General features: G+C 41.0%; 1 pseudogene; it reads left to right on the top strand.

Moving 5' to 3' along the window:
- The first annotated feature begins 8078 nt into the window (after positions 1–8078).
- LOC110589394 lies at positions 8079–20067 on the top strand (annotated as a pseudogene).
- Positions 20068–20173: the final 106 nt, after the last annotated feature.

A 20173-nucleotide genomic window follows, 5' to 3' on the forward strand; every position in this document is an offset into this window, starting at 1 on the left:
TTTGATCCCAGGACCCTGAGAACTCGATCTGAGTTGAAACCAAGAGCCAGATGTTTAACCTACTGAGCCTCCCAGGTGTCCCTATATATACATATTTTTAAGTAATCTCTACACCCAATGTGGGGCTCGAACTCAGACTAAGAGAAAAAGAGTTGCATGCTCTTCTGACTGAGCAGCTAGGTGCCCCTAACTAGCTTATATTTTAATTATAATTCCAACAGATGCTGTTAGGAGTTAGTTGGACAATTAGGTAGTCAGGGCCAGGGTCCCCAACAAGAAAATATGGAGTCAGAACAGCAAAAATAAAATAGTACTAACATCCTGTTTTGCAGCTTAGACAGGACTGCACTAGCATTCTGCTTTGCAGCCTTTGCAGAAATGACTTCTGCAAAACGTCCTAAAATAAGGCAATTAACCAGAAAACACTTATCAATATCATGGGCAAGGGGCAGTTAAGACATAAGCCCGGGGATGTCAGCCAAAAAAAGACCATCAGCATGTTGATATTAACCTAATACGTAGACAGATACATGACCAAAGCCCTGATTGGCAGGACTCAGCAAACACTGATTGCTTAAGATGGTTCTGCAAAAGAGCTCATAAAAACCCCTAAACTTAGAAACTCCGGGGGCAACCATCTCAGGCCCCCTGCCCTCTCTGGGAGCTTTATATTATTGCTCAATAAACTTTGTTTTGCTGCTCACCACTCTTCACCTGGGCTATCTCTTCAATCTCCGAAGCGGCCTGACCAAGAACCACGGGCACTAAAGGCAGAGAAATCCTGCAACAATGCTAGATTTCAAAATCCCACCTACCACAAAAAGTTTTCTCACGTACATTCTACAAATATTTATTGAATGTCTTCTATTTGAATGATAAGTGATATATTCCCCAAGTTCTCTGTGGTCAGGAATTAAGTATTTCTTGTCCATGTTCACCTCCTATTATGTATCTTCATGTACTTGGTTGCTTTTTTTAAAAAAGTAGGCTCCATGCCCAGGATGGAGCCCAACCCGGGGCTTGAACTCATGCCCCTTAGATCAAGACCCAAGCTGAGATCGAGAGTCAAACGCTTAACCAACTGAGCCACCCAGGCATCCCTAAGTGAAGATTTCAAGGTAGAATTAATATTAGTGGTAAAGTAGATTTAAAAAATAGGGCCCAGGGGCGCCTGGGTGGCTCAGTCGCTAAGCGTCTGCCTTCGGCTCAGGTCATGACCCCAGGGTCCTGGGATCGAGCCCCGCATCGGGCTCCCTGCTCAGCGGGAAGCCTGCTTCTCCCTCTCCCACTCCTCTGCTTGTGTTCCTGCTCTCGCTATCTCTCTGTCAAATAAATAAATAAAATCTTTAAAAAAAAAATACGGCCCAATAAAGTTTTACATCAAACATTTGATATTACTTGAACTGATAAACTTAGGTAGAAACATCAGAGGGCTCCATACAAGAGGTGTAAGTGGCAAAGATGTTTCCAAGAAAACATCACCTGGATTTCTGTCCATTTCTTAACTCTTCAGTAGCTGGCCTAATAATCGCGGCATCCCTTGATTTTGCCTAGAGGACTTTGTTATGCCTTTTTTTTTTTTTTTAAGATTTATTTATTTGACAGAGAGAGACACAGGGAGAGAGGGAACACAAGCAGGGGGAGTGGGAGAGGGAGAAGCAGGCTTCCCGCGGAGCTGGGAGCCCGATGCGGGGCTCGATCCCAGGACCCCGGGATCATGACCTGAGCCAAAGGCAGACGCTTAACGACTGAGCCCCCCAGGTGCCCCTGTTATGTCTTTGAGGTGAGCCTGTGCCCTCTTTGGAAACCTACAAGGCAAATGCAAAGTTCCTTCACCAGTTCTTCCTCAGAGGGTTTATGCTTTTAGCACAGAACCTCACTTACTAGTCTGAAGTTAGCTTGGTATATTTACCACTTAACCCCAAAGAAATTCCTGCCACATGAAGCCCAGGACAGATCATTAGGTAAAAGCAGATCATTCTGATCTATACCATTATCTCTCAAGAATGGGGTAATGTTTTGAATGAATAAATACCAGTCAAGAGGCTTCCCATCATTAGGAATTAGAAGCAGTAGGAGAGAATATTACTCATCTTAGTTTCCCCTGTTGGGTTTCTGGCTCTTCCTTTGAGGTACTAGTACCAAGACTTACTTGGCTATATGAAGTTATATAGTATTAATGATTATGAACTTTATGATTCATTAAAAAAACATTTATTGAGTGCCAATGCTAATGCTAGATATTGGGCGAAAAGCTGAAGCCAAAAGTGAAAAATAATCGGTGGTCACTGACCTTACAGAGTGAAAAAGAGGAGACACTCATTCAAGTTCTTGTGACATTATTAAATACATATCTTATTTTTATTTTTATATTTATTTTTTTTTAAAGATTTTATTTATTTATTTGAGAGAGAGAGAATAGAATGAGAGACAGAGAGCACGAGAGGGAAGAGGATCAGAGGGAGAAGCAGACCCCCCGCCGAGCAGGGAGCCCGACGTGGGACTCGATCCCGGGACTCCAGGATCATGACCTGAGCCGAAGGCAGTCGCTTAACCAACTGAGCCACCCAGGTGCCCCATATCTTATTTTTAAATACATATCTTTAAAATTCTAGTTATACATTAAATAAATTATTTAGAGAAGTAATAGTTTGTATTTTAGTAATTTGTGAGTTGATCTAATGAAAAATGAGTGATTAAGTATTTTTTGTTCCTTCATTTTTCTTTATGTTTTACTGAGGTATCATTGACATATAACATTAATTTCAGTTATGCAACATAATAATTTGTTATATGTATATATTGATATTATGAAATAATCACCACAATAAGTCTTGTTAATGTCTGTCACCCACACATAGTTACAGATATTTTTCTTTTGATGAGAACTTTCAAGATCTACCCTCTTAGGGGTGCATGGGTGGCTCAGTTGTTAAGTCGATCCCACGGTCCTGGGATCGAGCCCCACATCGGGCTCCCTGCTCTGCGGGAAGCCTGCTTCTCCCTCTCGCACTCCCCCTGCTTGTGTTCCTGCTCTTGCTATCTCTCTATCAAATAAAAAAGTAAAATCTTAAAAAAAAAAAAAACTACCCTCTTAGCAACTTCCAAATATACAATACAGTACTATTAACTATAGTCACCATGCTGTACAGCACATTGCCCAGAACTTACTTATTTTATCACTAGAAGTTTGTATTGACCACCTTCAAAATCTTATTTGGCTGCTTTTAGTAACCTATTTTATATGACAAATCTTTATAAAATTTTTTTTAATTTTTAAAATTTTTAATTTTTTAAAAAATTTAAGTATAGTTGACACACAATGTTACATTAGATTCAGTTGTACAACATAGTGATCCAACAAAATTATATGTTTCATTATGCTCATCACAAGTATAGCCCTTATAAAATGTTTTTATAATTTTATAAGTTATCACAGTGCATATTAACATAATTTCTTGTTGAGAAATGAAGACTTTCTGACAGAAAGTAAATCAAATTTTGCTGATTAGATAATAAGGACCAGCTTTGCGACTTATATGTGGGGCATTTTCTATACTTATACTTCACAATACAGTAGCACTAGCCATGTGTAACTAAGGTAACTGGAATTGAATTTTTTTTTTTTTAAAGATTTTATTTATTTGACAGAGAGAGACAGCGAGAGCAGGAACACAAGCAGGGGGAGTGGGAGAGGGAGAAGCAGGCTTCCCACGGAGCAGGGAGCCCGATGTGGGACTCGATCCCGGGACCCCAGGATCATGACCTGAACCGAAGGCAGACGCTCAACGATTGAGCCACCCAGGCGCCCTGGAATTGAATTTTTAATTTTAAATTTAAAAACCAAAGCAGTGGGGCGCTGGGTGGCTCAGTCGGTTGAGTGGCTGCCTTAGGCTCAGGTCATGATCCTGGAGTCCCGGGATGGAGTCCCGCATCGGGCCCCCTGCTCAGCAGGGAGTCTGCTTCTCCCTGTGCTCCTCACCCGGCTTTTATCCTCTCTCTCACTCTCTCTCTCTCAAATAAATAAAAAAATATTAAAAAAACAAAACCAAAACCAAAGCAGTGTAAGTTTTATTATATTGATTATATTTTGAAGTGATATTTTTATATATTGATCTAAATGAAATACATCATTAAATTTTAGTAATAACTAATATTCATTCATGGATGCTTAAAGTAATTGAAAAAAGTTTTCATACTGATTTGCGTCATTAGGTATACAATTCCAAAAAAAATTTATTTTTTTCTTACTATCAGAATTATATTAATGTTATTTTGATAAATTGTATAATAATAATAGTAACAATAGCTCATTCCAGAAGAAAATTTTTTTTTTGTTTTTTGTTTTGTTTTTAAGATTTTATCCACCTATTTGTCAGAGAGAGAGAGTGAGAGCACAAGCAGGGGGAGCGGCAGGCAGAGGGAGAGGCAGGCTCCCCGCTGAGCAGGGAGCCCGATGTGGGTCTTGATCACCGGACCCTGGGATCATGACCTGAGCCAAAGGCTTAACTGACTGAGCCACTCAGGCATCCCTAGAAGAAATGTTTTTAACACTCAAGTTGTTTTTTTTTAATGAAATATGTATATATATAAAATAATACAGAGGTGTAGGGACACCTGGGTGGTTCAGTAGGTTAAGCGTCTGCCTTCGGCTCAGGTCATGATCCCAGGGGACTGGGATCCAGCCCCACGTCCGGTTCGCTGCTCAGCAGGGAGCCTGCTTCTCCCTCTGCCTGCCACTCCCCCTGCTTGTGCTCTCTCTCTCTCTCTGACAAATAAGTCAAAAATCAATCAATGTAACTCCTCATTTCAGCAGACTAAAGAAAAACCATATGATCATTTCAATAGGTTCAGAAAAAAAATCTAACAAATTTCAACACTTATTTATGATTTGAAAAAAAACCTCTTGGGGCACGTGGGTAGCTCAGTCGGTTAGGTGTCTGCCTTTATCTTGGGTCATGATCCTGGGGTCCTGGGATTGAACCTCCAGTGGGGCTCCCTGCTTGGCGGGGAGTCTGCTTCTTCCTCTCCCTCTGACCCTCCCCCCTGCTTGTGCTCTCGCTCTCTCTCTCAAATGAATAATTTTTTTTTAAAAATTGAAAAAAAGAAAGAAACCTCTCAGCAAACTAGGAATAGAAGGAATTTCCTTCTCCTGAGATAGAAAGTCTACAAAACATTGCAGCTAACATTACACTTAATAGGAAAGACTGAATGTTTCCTCCTAATATCTGAAGAAGACAAGGATGTCTGCTCTCATTACTCACATTAAACATTGGAAATTATAACCAGTGCAATAAGGCAAAAACAGGAAAAGGCATATAGATTTGAAAAGAAAGAATAAAACTGGGGCGCGTGGGTGGCTCAGTTGGTTGGGCGTCTGCCTTCGGCTCAGGTTATGATCTTGGGGTCCGTGGATTGAGACCCGCATCGGGCTCCCTGCTCAGTGGGGAGTCTGCTTCTCCCTCTGCCCCTTACCCCATTCATGCTTTCTCCCTCTCTCAATCTCTCTAATAAATAAATAATCTTTAAAAAAAAAGAATAAAACTGTCTCTATTCTCAGACTAAAAAACTCCTAGAACCAGTAAGTGAGTTTAGTAAAGTCACAGATTACTAGGTTAATATTAAAAATCAAGTGCATTTTTATATTCTAGGAATGAACAATTAGAATTTGAAATTTAAAAATTACCATAGCACCCCAAAAATGAAATGTTTAGGTATAAGTGTAACGAAATATGTGCAAGATCTGTATACTGAAAGCTACAAAACACCATGGAAGAAATTAAAGATCTAAATAAACAGGAAAATATGCTGTGTTGGAATATTGGAACATTCACTATTGTTATGATGTTGATTCTCTCCAAACTGATCTAAAGATTCGATGGAATCACAGTCAAAATCCCAGCCTGGTTTTTTAGATAGGTATGAGCAAACTTAATATAAAATTTTATATGGACAGGCAAAGGAATTAGAATAGCCCAAGCAGTTTTAAAGATGAACAAAGTTGAAGGACTGCTACTACCAGATTTTAAGATTTAGTATAAAGTTATACAATCAAGATAGTATAGTTTTGATGAAAGACATATACATCCATGGAACAGAATAGAGTCCCAAAAGAGACCCACACAAAACCCACAATTGATTTTTGACAAAAGTGCAGAGTTAATTCAACAGAGAAAAGATAGTATTTTCAAGAAGTGGTGACGGGGGTACCTGGATGGCTCAGTCGTTGAGCGTCTGCTTTCTGCTCAGGTCATGATCCCAGGGTCCTGGGATCGAGCCCCACATAGGCCTCCCTGCTCCATGGGAAACCTGCTTCTCTCTCTCCCACTCCCCCTGCTTGTGTGCCCTCTCTTGCTATGTCTCTGTCTGTTAAATAAATAAAATCTTTAAAAAAAAATTTTAAGTGTACAACTAAAAAACTTCTGGAAGAAAAATGTAAGAAAATATTTGTGGCCTTGGGTTAAGCAAAGAGTTCTTAGATATAATTCCAACATCAAAATTCATTAAAAAATTATAAATTGATCTTCAGTAATATTAAAAATCTCTGCTCCATAAAGGGATCCAAGAGAATGAAAGACAAGCTACAGACTGGGAGAAATATTTGCAAATCACATATCCAACAAAGGACTTTAATCCAAAATATAGAGAGAACTTACAAGACACAATAAAACACTATGACAAAAAAGCCAAGAATATACAGTAGGGAAAGATGTTGGGAATATGGACAGCCACATGCAATAAATAGTGTTGGGAAAACTGGACAGCCACATGCAAAAGAATAAAAGTGGACCACTATCTTTTGCCATACACAATTATCAACTCAAAATGGATTAAAGACTTGAACATAAAACCTAAAACCATAAACTTCCTAGAAGAAAACACAGGGAGTAAGCTCCTAGACATTAGTCTTAGAGATTATTTTTTTAGATTTGACGCCAAAAGCAAAGGCAGCAAAAGCAAATATAAACAAGTGGGACTGTATCAAACTAAAAACCTTCTGTATAGCAAAGAAAGCCATCAATGACCTACTGAATAGGAAAAAATATTTGCAAGTCACATATCTGATAAGAGGTTAATATCCAAAATATGTATTTAAAAAATACACTCATACAACTCAAAAGAAAACAAGCAATCCAATTAAAAACTGGGCAGAGGATCTAAATAGATATTTTTCCAAAAAAGACATACAGATGGCCAAGAGGTACATGAAAATGTGTTCAACATCACTAATCATCAGGGAAATGCAAATCAAAACTACAATGAGATATCACCTCATGCCTGTTAGAATGACTGTCATCAAAAAGATAAGCCATACTAAGTGTTGACAAGAATGTGGAGAAAAGGGGTGCTTGGGTGGTTCAGTCAGTTGAGCGTCTGCCTTTGGCTCAGGTCAGGCTAAGTAAATCTAAAAGCTCATCACACACACACACACACACATACAAAATTTTGTAACTATGTGTGGTGGCGAATGTTAACTAAACTTATTCTGGTAATCATTTTGCAATATATGCATATATCAAATCATTATGTTATACACCTAAAACTGATACAATGTTATATGTCAATTATAGCTCAGTAGAAAAAAAGGGGGAAGAAAACAAACAACCCAATATGAACAACAAGACTGATAAATTAGTTTATGTTAAAATTAATGCTTCTGTTCATCAAAACACACCATAAAAGAAGTGGATGCATTCCGTGAAAGGCTAGTTGGAAACTCTTTTTTTAAGATTTATTTACTCATTTTGAGAGAGAAGGTTGGTGTGGATTCTGTAAAAGGAGAAGGTGAAGGAGTTGGGGGGGGCAGAGGGGGAAAGAGAGAGAGAGAGAGAACTTCAAGCAGACTCCCTGCTGAGTGTGGAGCCCAACGCAGGGCTTGATCTCACAACCGAGATCATGACCTGAGCTGAAATCAAGAGTCGGACGCTTAATAGACTGAGCCATCCAGGCGACGCCCCCTGGAAACTCTTTATAAAGTTATAATGAGTGGAGGTTCTCCTACATCAACTGCCTGAGTCACGCTGTAAGAAACAACAACCTCTCCTCTTCCTCTCCACCATCTGCTCGGTAGCCCCAAAGCAGCAACCATGCATGAATGCATCTCCATCCATGTCGGCCAGGCTGGTGTCCACATTGGCAGTGGCTGCTGGGATAAAACCACTGGGGGAGGAGATGACCCCTTCAACACCTTCTTCAGTGAGACAGGTGCTGGCAAGCATGTGCCCAGGGCCGTGTGTGTAGACCTGGAACCCACAGTCACTGATGAAGTTCGCACTAGCACTCAGTGCCCGCCACCTCTTCCACCCTGAGCAGTTCATTGCAGGCAAGGAAGATGCTGCCAGTAACTATGCCCGAGGGCACTACACCACTGGCAAGGAGATAGATCATTGACCTTGTCTTGGACTGAATTTGGAAACTGGCTCCACAGCTTTGGAGGGGGAACTGGTTCCAGGTTTACCTTCCTGCTGAGGGAACGTCCCTGTGGATTATGGCAAGAAGTCCAAGGTGGAGTTCTCCATTTACCCAGCCCCATCCCCCGCCCCCAGGGTTTCCACAGTTATAGTTGAGCCCAACAACTCCATCCTCACTACCCACACCACCCTGGAGCACTCTGACTGAGCCTTCATGGTAGACAATGAGGCCGTCTATGGCATCTATTGTAGAAATCTCGATATTGAACTTCCAACCTACACTAACCTGAATAGATTGATAGGTCCAATTGTGTCCTCCATCACTGCTTCCCTCAGATTTGATGGAGCCCTGAATGTTGATCTGACAGAATTCCAGACCAACCTGGTGCCCTAGCCCCGCATCCACTTCCCTCTGGCCACATATGCCTCTGTCATGTCTGCTGAGGAAGCCTACCATGAACAGCTTTCTATAGCAGATATCACCAATGCATGCTTTGGGCCAGCCAACCAGATGGTGAAATGTGACCCTGGCCATGGTAAATACATGGCTTGCTGCCTATTGTATCGTGGCGATGTGGTTCCCAAAGATGTCAATTCTGCCATTGCCACCGTCAAGACCTCATGTACCATCCAGTGCCCCACTGGCTTCACAGTTGGCATTCATTACCAGCCTCCCACTGTGGCACCTGCTACAGACCTGGCCAAAGTACAGTGAGCTGTGTGCATGCTGAGCAACAACACAGCCATCACTGAGGACTGGGCTAGCCTGGACCACAAGTCTGACCTGATGTATGCCAAGCGTGCCTTTATTCACTGGTATGTGAGCGAGGGCATGGAGGAAGGAGCTTTTTCTGAGACCTGTGAGGACATGACTGCCCTTCAGAAGAATTATGAGACGGTTGGTGTGGATTCTGTAAAAGGAGAAGGTGAAGGAGAAGGAGAGGTTGTCCACAAAGTCAGGCACCTGGGTGGCTCAGTTGGTTAAGCTTTCAACTCTTGATTTAGGCTCAGGTCATGATCTCAGGTCAGATCTTGGGCTCTGCGCTCAGCAGGGAGTCTGCCTGAGAGTCTCTCCCTCTTCTGCTCCCCTCCCCTTGCTGTCTCTCTCTTTCTCTCTAAAATTAATCAATAAACCTTTAAAAAAAAAAGATTTTATCTTTCCCTCTCCCTCTGCCGCTGCCCCCCCAACAACAAAAATGTCACAAAGGTGCTGCCTTTAGAAGAAAGCTTATTCTGTTTTGAACATTGAAAAGTTGTGCTCTGATCAGTTAATTTGTATGTAGCAGTGTATACTCTCATATACAATTATTGACCTGTGCGTTAAAACATGACATTTTGTTACAGACCCAAGCTGTCCATTTCTCTGATGGGTTTGAATAAAGTATTTCCTGTCTTAAATGGAAAAAAAAAAAGTTATAATGAGTGGCTCCTGGTCATTGTCTTCTGTTTGCCCTCAACTCCATTCTGTCACATTGAAAGATAAGGTTTCCCAGGCTTCCTGGTGTGTAGCCACTTGACTGTTTCTAGATAGTTGAATGGGAGAAGGAATAGTGTCAATTCCAGGACTGGCCCATAAAACCTTTCAACAGATGTTACCTAATTTCCTTTGCCTCTCCAATGGCAGAGCTACAGGATAGAAGGAACAAGGGTCTCTTGGTCACTTTTCAAAGGAAGCTGATCCCAAAAGCCATCTGATGAAGAGCAGCCACGTAGGATTGTTGTGTGAATGAAAAATAAGTTTTGGGGGCACCTGGGTGGCTCAGGCATTAAGCATCTGCTTTCGGCTCAGGTCATGATCTCAGGGTCCTGGGATGGAGCCCCGCATCGGGCTCTCTGCTCAGCGGGAAGCCTGCTTCTCCCTCTCACGCTCTCCCTGCTTGTGTTCCCTCCCTTGCTGTCTCTCTTTCAAATAAATAAATAAATAAAATCTTTAAAAAAAAAAAAAAAGAAAGAAAAGTAAGTTTTGTTGCATTTAGCCGGTGAAATCTATGGATTATTATTACAGCAATTAGTCTACTCTAACACAACTCTGACAGTGGCTTATTTACTATGTTCTTTTAGGACCTTAAGAATAAGTGATGTCTTGAGGGATACTGTGGTGGAAACTTGGGGAGTCTACTTCAATGAGAACAGCCTTCCTTTTATATATTTAAGATATGTAATGTATGACATACTAACACACACATGTGTGATATGTAATGATGCACATGGTGAAGACTTCAAAAGGCACAAAAGATTTTATAGTTAAAAAAAATCTCCTTTATACCTTTGTCTTTCAGTCTCCCATTTGCCCTCCCTAGGAGCAATTTCTTTTACCCATTTCCTGAGTTTAAGTGATAATTTATATGCATATAAACATATGTACTGGTAAAACATTTAACCAATTCCTCATTAATGGACAAGTAGTGTATTTCCAACCTTTTGCTAGTATAAACAATGGCACAATGCATGTTCTTGCATATACGTCATTTTACAATATGCAAGTATATCTATAAAATGGATTTCTAGAATTGAAATTGCCAGATTAAAAGGCATATGGATTTTACATTTTTTTTTTTTAAGATTTTATTTATTTATTTGACAGAGAGAGACACAGCGAGAGAGGGAACACAAGCAGGGGGAGTGGGAGAGGGAGAAGCAGGCTTCCCGTGGAGCGGAGAGCCCGACGCGGGGCTCGATCCCAGGACCCCGGGATCATGACCTGAGCCGAAGGCAGACGCTTAACGACTGAGCCACCCAGGCGCCCCTGGATTTTACATTTTTTTAAAGATTTTATTTATTTATTTGACAGAGAGAGAGAGACACACAGAGAGAATACAAGCAGGGGGAGCAGCAGAGGGAGGGGGAGAAATAGGCTCTCCGTGGAGCAGGGAGCCCAGACATGGGGCTCCATCCCAGGACCCTGAGATCATGACCTGAGCCGAAAGCAAATGCTTAACTGCTTAACTGACTGATATCCCAGGCACCCCTGCATTTTACATTTTGATAAATAGTGCCAAATTGCCTTCCATGGGATTGTACCAACTTACATGTTTACTATTACTATACAAGTGGGCCTGGCTCTTCACATCCTTTCCAATGTAACATATGGTCAAATTTTGGTTCCTTACTCTCTTGATATGTGAAAAATGGCATTTCATTGTGTGAAATTTTACATCTTTCACATGTTTATTTTTTCTTTCTTTTTTTTCCCCTTTCTCTTTCACATGTTTTAAAGCTACTTGCATTCCCTCTTCTATGAACTGAACTCTTCATTTTCAGCTGAGCTATCAATCTTTTTCTTATTGATTAGTGGAGTCCTTTAAATATTAAAGGAAATGTATCTACATTATATGATAGAGTTAAGATCATTCAATAGATAAATTCTGCTGCTAAAAACCAAAGTTCGAAAATCACTGCCTTATGCTACTTTTCTTTCTTTCTTTTTTTAATATTTTATTTATTTATTTGTTTTAATTTCTTTTTTTTTTTTAAAGATTTTATTTATTTATTTGACAGAGAGAGACACAGCGAGAGAAGGAACACAAGCGGGGCGGGGGGGGGGGGCGAGGGGGGGGGGGGGGAAGGGGGCCCGATGGGGGGCTTGATCCCAGGACCCCGGAATCATGATCTGAGCCGAAGGCAGATGTTTCATGACTGAGCCACCCAGGCGCCCCAAGATTTTATTTTTAAGTAATCTCTACACCCAACATGGAGCTTTGAATTCACAACCCCAAGATCAAGAGTTACCTGTTCTACCAACTGAGCCAGCCAGGCACCCCACTGCCTATGCTACTTTTTAACCTGGCCTTGCTAATGAAAGCTTGCCCCCTCATCCCCTTGGGAATCTTTGTCACTTAGAGTCCCAGCCAATACCACCTGTCCTTGTGGTTGAAACTCTAGGACAGAGTTTCTCAACTGCGGCACTGCTGACGTTTTGGCTGGAAAACTCTGTTGTCAGGGGCTGCCCTCTATATTATAGAATGTTTAGCAGTATCGCTGGCCTCTATCTGCTGAATGTCCATAGTCCATCCTTTCCTCCCCCACTGGGTTATGACAACCAAAAAATGTCTTCAGATTGTCAAAGATCTTCTGGAGGATAGGGGGCAAAATTGCCCCAATTGAGAGCCACTGGTCTAGGTCTTTATATTGCTGATGGAAGACAGGCTGCACTGCCATCACTATTTGCTTTAGTTTGGACATCCCGCACATCTCTCCACATGGTGTTTGATAATGTATAGAATACTCACATTCTGTATGGAAGTACAACAGTCGTGTGATAAACTAATCAAAAGACAAAATAATATACATGAAACCATGGAAGAATAACACCTGCTAAACTTGTGGTTATACCTAGGAAATTTATTTTTTTTAATTTTTTTTTTTTTTAGAGATTTTATTTATTTATTTGACAGAGAGAGACACAGTGAGAGAGGGAACTGCGGGGAGCCCAACATGGGGCTCTATCCCAGGACCCTGGGATCATGGCCTGAGCCGAAGACAGACACTCAACGACTGAGCCACCCAGGCGCCCCTTAATTTTTTTTTTTAAAGATTTTATTTATTTATTTGACAGAGAGATAGCGAGAGCAGGAACACAAGCAAGGGGAGTGGGAGAGGGAGAAGCAGGCTTCCCGCTGAGCAGGGAGCCCGATGCGGGGCTCGATCCCAGCACCCTGGGATCATGGTCTGAGCCAAAGGCAGACACTTAATGACCGAGCCACCCAGGTGCCCCTATACCTAGGAAATTTGAAAAAGAAGCAATGTACGACAGGAAAGTCAGCCACCACTTAGGCCTCACAGAGTGGGAGGAGCTTAACTTGATCTCCAGAACCCAAGTGTAGCCCTCAGGTTGTAGTTTCAAAAAATGGTTCCTCTTGGGCACCTGGGTGGCTCAGTCATTAAGCATCTGCCTTCGGCTCAGGGCATGATCCCAGGGTCCTGCAATCGAGTCCCACATCGGGCTCCCTCCTTGGGGGGAAGCCTGCTTCTCCCTCTCCCACTCCCTCTGCTTGTGTTCCCGCTCTCGCTATCTCTGTCTCTGTCAAATAAATAAATAAAATCTTAAAAAAAAAAAAGGTTCCTCTTTTCCTTTTAAATTATTATTATTAATTTTAAATTGTTATTATTATTAATTTTACATTATTATTGTATTTATTAGTATATTAGCGTATGTTATATATGTTTATCATTATATATTACATACATTATTATATATTATACATTATTATATATTACCATATTTGTATATTATTATATTTATTAAATTAAATTATTATTTCCTTTTAATTAATTAATATATAAATGCTCATATTTATTTATTTATTTATTAAGATTTTATTTATTTTTTTGACAGAGAGATAGAGAGAGAGCACAGGTAGGCAGAGAGACAGGCAGAGGGAGAGGGAGAAGCAGGCTCCCCGCTGAGCAGGGGGCCCGACGTGGGGCTCGATCCGGGGACTCCAGAATCATGACCTGAGCAGACAGACGCTTAACCGACTGAGCCACCCAGGCGCCCCTAAATGCTTATTTTTAAAAAAAGATTTTATTTATTTATTTGAGAGAGAGTACAAGAAGGGGGAGGGTCAGAGAGAGAAGCAGACTTCCCGCTGAGCAGGGAGCCCAACTTGGGACACGATCCCAGGACTCCTGGATCATGACCTGAGCCGAAGATGGCCACTTCACTGACAAGCCACCCAGGTGCCCCATAAATGCTCATTTTATTTTATTTTTTATTTATTTATTTTTTTAAAGATTTTATTTATTTATTTGACAGAGAGAGACACAGTGAGAGAGGGAACACAAGCAGGGGGAGTAGGAGAGGGAGAAGCAGGCCTCCCTGCGGAGCAGGGAGCCCGATGCGGGGCTCAATCCCAGGGTCCCGGACCACGACCTGAGCCGAAGGCAGACGCTTAACAACTGAACCACCCAGGCGCCCCAAATGCTCATTTTAATACATGAAATTTTAGCAAGAAACATTTATTGATGTGTCCTCAACCCTTCTGTTTATGCCTACCCTCTCTATCAGGGATGTTAAAGTGTTAACATTCTGACATGTAACTGTCTACACTTTTTCTAAGCCTCTATAGCCATATTTATATATAGGTTTGTATATAGGTATATAGGGGTTTTAAAAATAATAAATAAGGAATCTTTATTAAATAATAAAAAGATCATAGTATACACATTTTTGTGCAACTTGTTTTGTTACAGTGTATCATAAACGTTTCTCAAGATCAGTTGTAGATCTTTTCAATGATTGCATAATATGCCATAATAGCTGTATACCATAATTTGATCAACAGTTTTCCTGATGAAGACATCTGGATTGTTTCTTTACTTTTTTTCCTGCAACATCTATACCATAATAAACATTCTGGCATTCATAGCCTTACACTTTTATTTCATTAAGATAAATAGGGTTTTGTTTTGAAATGTATGTATTTATAATTTTAATAAATATTCCAGATTACTTTCCAACACTATGATCGCAATGCATATGTATGAGAGTATCAGTTTCCCCATAGCCTGGTATGCAATAGATGGTAACAATAAAATTTGTTTTGTGTTTGCCATTAAGAAGTGAAAAATGGTACCTCATCGTTTTATTTGCATATCTCTGACTACTAATAAATTTGAACATATTTTAAATTTTAGGTAGTCAAATATATTTTTTCATTTTTCATTTAATTTAATTTAAAAAAATATTTTGTAAAGATTTTATTTATGTATTTGACAGAGAGAGACATCGAGAGAGGGAACACAGCAGGGAGCAGCTGGAGAGGGTGAAGCAGGCTCCCTGCTGAGCAGGGAGCCCAGGCTCAATCCCAGGACACCGGGATCATGACCTGAGCTGAAGGCAGATGCTTAATGACTGAGATACCCAGGCGCCCCTAATTTTATTTTATTTTTATTTTTATTTTTTTAAAGATTTTATTTATTTGACAGAGAGAGACACAGCAAGAGAGGGAACACAAGCAGGGGTAGTGGGAGAGGGAGAAGCAGGCTTCCTGCGGAGCAGGGAGCCCAATGTGGGGCTCGATCCCAGGACCCTGGGATCATGACCTGAGCCGAAGGCAGACGCTTAACGACTGAGCCACCCAGGCACCCCACCTAATTTTATTTTTTATTTAATTTTGTTGGTGGCCCATACAGGGAAATATATATTTTATTTTATTATTATTTTTTAAAGATTTATTTATTTATTTTAGGGAAAGTGTGAGTGGGAGCGGGGACAGAGGGAGAGAGAAACTCTAAGCAGACTCCATACTGAATGAGGAGCCTGACTCAGGGCTCAATCTCAGGACCCTGATTATGACCTAGCCAAAATCAAGAGCTGGATGCTCAACCTACTGAGCCACCCAGGTGACCTGAAATACATATTTTAAATAGTTCCTGTCCTAGTTAAGATCTTTCTTGCTACAAATTATACGGTATTCTTACTGTATTTTTTAATTTGGATCCTCAGTCCACCTAGAATTTATTTTTCATTTACTGTGAGGTAGGAATCTATATTTTTCCACATTAATAACTAGTTTGTCAATACCACTTTTTTAGAAGACACAGAGTTGGTACTAACTCCCCTAATAAATCATAGTCATATGAGACTGATATTATAGCTATAAAGCCAATTTATTTGTTTATATAAATAGAACTGAACTTTTCAAATATTTTTTTCCCCAGTGGAAAATTCTATATGGGAAACTAAATTACTGTTGAAGGCTGCTTAGGGGGCTTAGCACTAGAAAGCAAGTAAAAAATCTTAGTGACTAGTGCCAGAAGTCTATGACATTGGTATAATAAAAAAATATTTTGTCCTTGTCCCTTATTCCTGACACAGAACACCCTTGTAATTTCCTAGTGATAGGAGCTTTTTTTGTTATTCATAATAAGCCCTTTTCTGTCACTTCTGAGTTCATGTTAATGAGGTAGTTCTTAGGTGGGGCCCCCAGATAGCCTCAAGATGGAGCTGGTCACCACAAAGATGAGTGATTAGCAGGTGGGAACTTTCAGCCCCACTTTAGGCCTCCAAAGACAGGGTATGGGTGTGCTGGGGATTGAGCTTATAAAGACTCTTGAACAATTAGGAGACTGCTGAACTGGTGTACAGATTCACATCCTGAGAGGGTGGTGCACTTCAGCTCCAAAGGGACATAACCTCCTATGCTCAGGACCTTTCCACACCCTGCCTTATGTACCTCTTCATCTGGCTGTTCATTTCTATTCTTCGTAAGGATACAGAGTAAACGTTTACTTTATAAATGTAAGTAATGTCTTCCTGAGTCCTCTGAGCCATTCTAGCAAATTCTTGAACTTTAGGGGGGTACCATGCAAACTCCCCATTTATAGTCAGAAGTACAGGAGTTCTAAGACTTGTGACTGGCATCTGATTGGGGGACAGTCCTGTGAGACTGACTCCTGAAGCTGTGAGGTCTTTACTAATTCTGGGTAGTTAGTGTCAGGATTGAGTTGAGCTGTTGAACACCCACGTGGTGTCTGAGGAATCAGAGAACTGGTCGTTGGTGCTGGAAGACACCTCACAGGCCGGTGCATCTATGTTCATCCCATCAAACCAGGTACCATCAACCTCATGTCATCTTTCACAAACTTTCTCACCTGAACTGTGCTGGGGACAAACTGAATTTCCTTGTCTTGTTTCTTTGCCTTTTTTCTCTTTTTCTTTTCTTTTCCTATATGGAAATAATATTCATTTACATTCTTAATTTATTCTTTCATTCAATAAATATATGTGCCAGTTACTCTCATAGAAAACTGATGATACAGAGGTGAACTGGATGAATAAAATTCCTGCTCTAGGTGGGGGAGACCATCAATAAAACATAGAGAAAAATAAGTTAACAAAGAAAATAGGGGAATGTGCTTTTTAATGTATTAAGTAAGGAGTAGAGAGGACTCGTTCTAGGCAAGGAGGCACCAGCAAAAAAGTATGAGAGATATGTGGCAGACTTTTATGTATTTAAGTGCTTTCAGAGTTATTTTCTACGTATATAAGGAAATACATATATATGGTCTCCCTTCCACACTCCCCCATCTATTTTTTTTCACAAATAGCATTATATTATACACACTGGTCTACATCTTGTACTGTGTAGCTTGGAGATCATCCCATATGAGACCTTGAAGAGCTTCCTCATTTAAAAACATGGCTTCCTAAAAATGATAAACTCAAGTTAGAGTATACTAATGCTAAAAATATTTACAAGAAGGTCAAGGTCAGATTCGGGGGAGGTTTGAAAACCTGAACGTGAACTTGCAAACTTTAAGGACTCAAAATGACTTGAATTTCAGGCAAGTAGTTCTCAACGACTGGTAGGCCAGAAGTCTAGTTGAGAGGGTTTTGTTTTGTTGTTAAATACCATTTGTGTCTCATTTATCCTACCTGTCATGTATACCCCTCTCTGATTTTTCAGCATATTAGAGATCATATTGATCACATAGCATTTAATAAATACCAGGAAGTGTCCTTGATGTACAATATATATAAATGAATGAATGAGTGAATAAGTAAGAGATGTCCATAAGCTTACAAATATCTTTCTCAAAAAAAGCTGGGAATTTTCTCTCAATTTCGTTTAAAGGTAAACTGTTCTCTTTATTTTGTAGGTTGTTGTTGTTGTTATCGTTAAGTAATCTCTATACCCAAGGTGGGGCTTAAGCTCAGAACACCAAGATTAAGAGTTACACGCTCTGGGATGCCTGGGTGGCTCAGTCTGCCTTCAGCTCAAGTCATGATCCCAGGATCGAGTCCCACATTGGGCTCCTTGCTCAGCAGGGAGCCTGCTTCTCCCTCTGCCTCCTGCTCCCCCTGGTTGGGCATGCACTCTCTCTCTCTCTGACAAATAAATAAATAAAAATCTTAAAAAAAAAAGTCACATGCTCTACTGACTGAGCCATGCAGGTACCCCAAATTTTCTCTCAATTTTAATGGGATGCTGACTCTCAACATTTCATGTATTATATCCCACCAATGTGGTTAAGAATCAATTTATGAAATATTTTGTTGGTTAAGGAAGAGAAAGTGGGGGAGAGAACAGGGTCATGACTGTCAGCCAGGAAGGGTGAGGTGCCTATGTAATTAGGAATTGAGGAGAGTAGGAGGGAAGGAAGGACAACAGGATTCAGTCAGAGGGCATCAATCTGGGGGAACACTTCAGATATGATTCCAAGGCTTCAAGAACAAAAAGGATCACTTTCAGAAATGAAAAGTGACTAGGTGGGAGTCTCTCAGTTTCGAGGGAGGGGGATGGAAAAAGAGAGCGTGCACCAGCGCACGTGTGTGCACCAGCACCAATGAGCCAGGGAGGGGCAGAGGAAGAGAATCTCAAGCTGGTGCCAACTGAGTGGGGAGCCCCAGGCAGGGCTCTATATCATAACCCTGAGATCATGACCTGAGCAGAAACCAAGAGCCAGAGGCTTAACCAACTGAGCCACCCGGGCACCCCCAACTTTTGGATTTGGATGGGCCCTTAGAGATACATTTTCAATATTCTATCTATCTATCTATCTATCTATTTATTTATTTTAAGAATGAAGAAACAGGGCTCCTGGGTGGCTTGAGTCCTTAAGTGTCTGCCTTCAGCTCAGGTCATGATTCTGGGGTCCTGGGATCCAGCCCCATGCTTCTCCTTCTCCCTCTGCAGCTCCCCCTGCTCATGCTGTCTCTCGAATAAATAAATAAAATCTTAAAAAAAAAAAAAGAGTAAAGAAACAAGTTGCTTGCCTAAATTTTCAATTGGCTCAGTATAGGCAGGCCCCCATAATAAGCTTAAGGTATGGTTTACTATAAATTTGAAGAGGTCCTTTAAGGGGTTCTAATGCCGCACTGCAGAGGCAGATGCTCTACCAAACATTGGCTCTAAATTTGCCTTAGTTAAAGGGCGCCTGGGTGGCTCAGTCCTTAAGCGTCTGCCTTCAGCTCAGGTCATGATTCCAGGGTCCTGGGATCGAGCCCCACATCAGGCTCCCTGCTCGGCCGGGAGCCTGCTTCTCCCTCTCCCACTCCTCCTGCTTGCGTTCCATCTCTCACTGTGTCTCTCTCTGTCAAATAAATAAAATCTTAAAAAAAAAAATTAAATTTGCCTTAGTTTAGGCTAGATATGGAATGACAGTGTTCTGGAATTTCAGGGAAAGTGGAAAGTAGAGGGGCTTCTAGTATGCAAGGAACTACTTTAATTATTCATTTATTTACGGGACTGATATTTTGAGCTACTAGGTACTCCTCCTCACTTTACATATATCTCAATTCTTACAACCCTAAAAATATTACCATTTTAGAGATGAGAATATTACATTTAGAAAGGCCAAACAAATTGCTCAAGCTAGCGGGCAAGAATCTCAATTCCCAACCCAAAGTCAGAAGCCTATAGGGGCCAAGTCAGGTTCATTCCGCTCTTTCCTTATCGCCTGCTTGACCCAGTACACTCAGAGAAGGTAATTCACACACCTTTGGAGCCAGGGTGGTGCCGGAAAGCCGATAGGTTGGTCTCCAACCCCCCAGATCAGAGGTTTTTCAGGGCGGACACCTGCCTTTAAGGATTTGACAATTTACACCACCCTGCACGTGATGGGGTTGGGGAGCAGTCAGCTAAAGACAGGAGCAAGAAGAAAACGGAGCAAAGAGGAGCTGTCAGAATGGTGTGAAGAGGGTGAGGCGTGAACTGCGTCTTTTATCCTCTACTTATGCTGTTAAGACTATCCAGCGTATTTCACGAAGCTAAGCCTTGGCCAGCTTCATTCCTCACCGCCTCTCAGGAACTAAGTTT

The sequence above is a fragment of the Neomonachus schauinslandi genome, chromosome 6 (genome assembly GCF_002201575.2).
Source record: "Neomonachus schauinslandi chromosome 6, ASM220157v2, whole genome shotgun sequence".
Classification (NCBI taxonomy): Eukaryota; Metazoa; Chordata; class Mammalia; order Carnivora; family Phocidae; genus Neomonachus; species Neomonachus schauinslandi.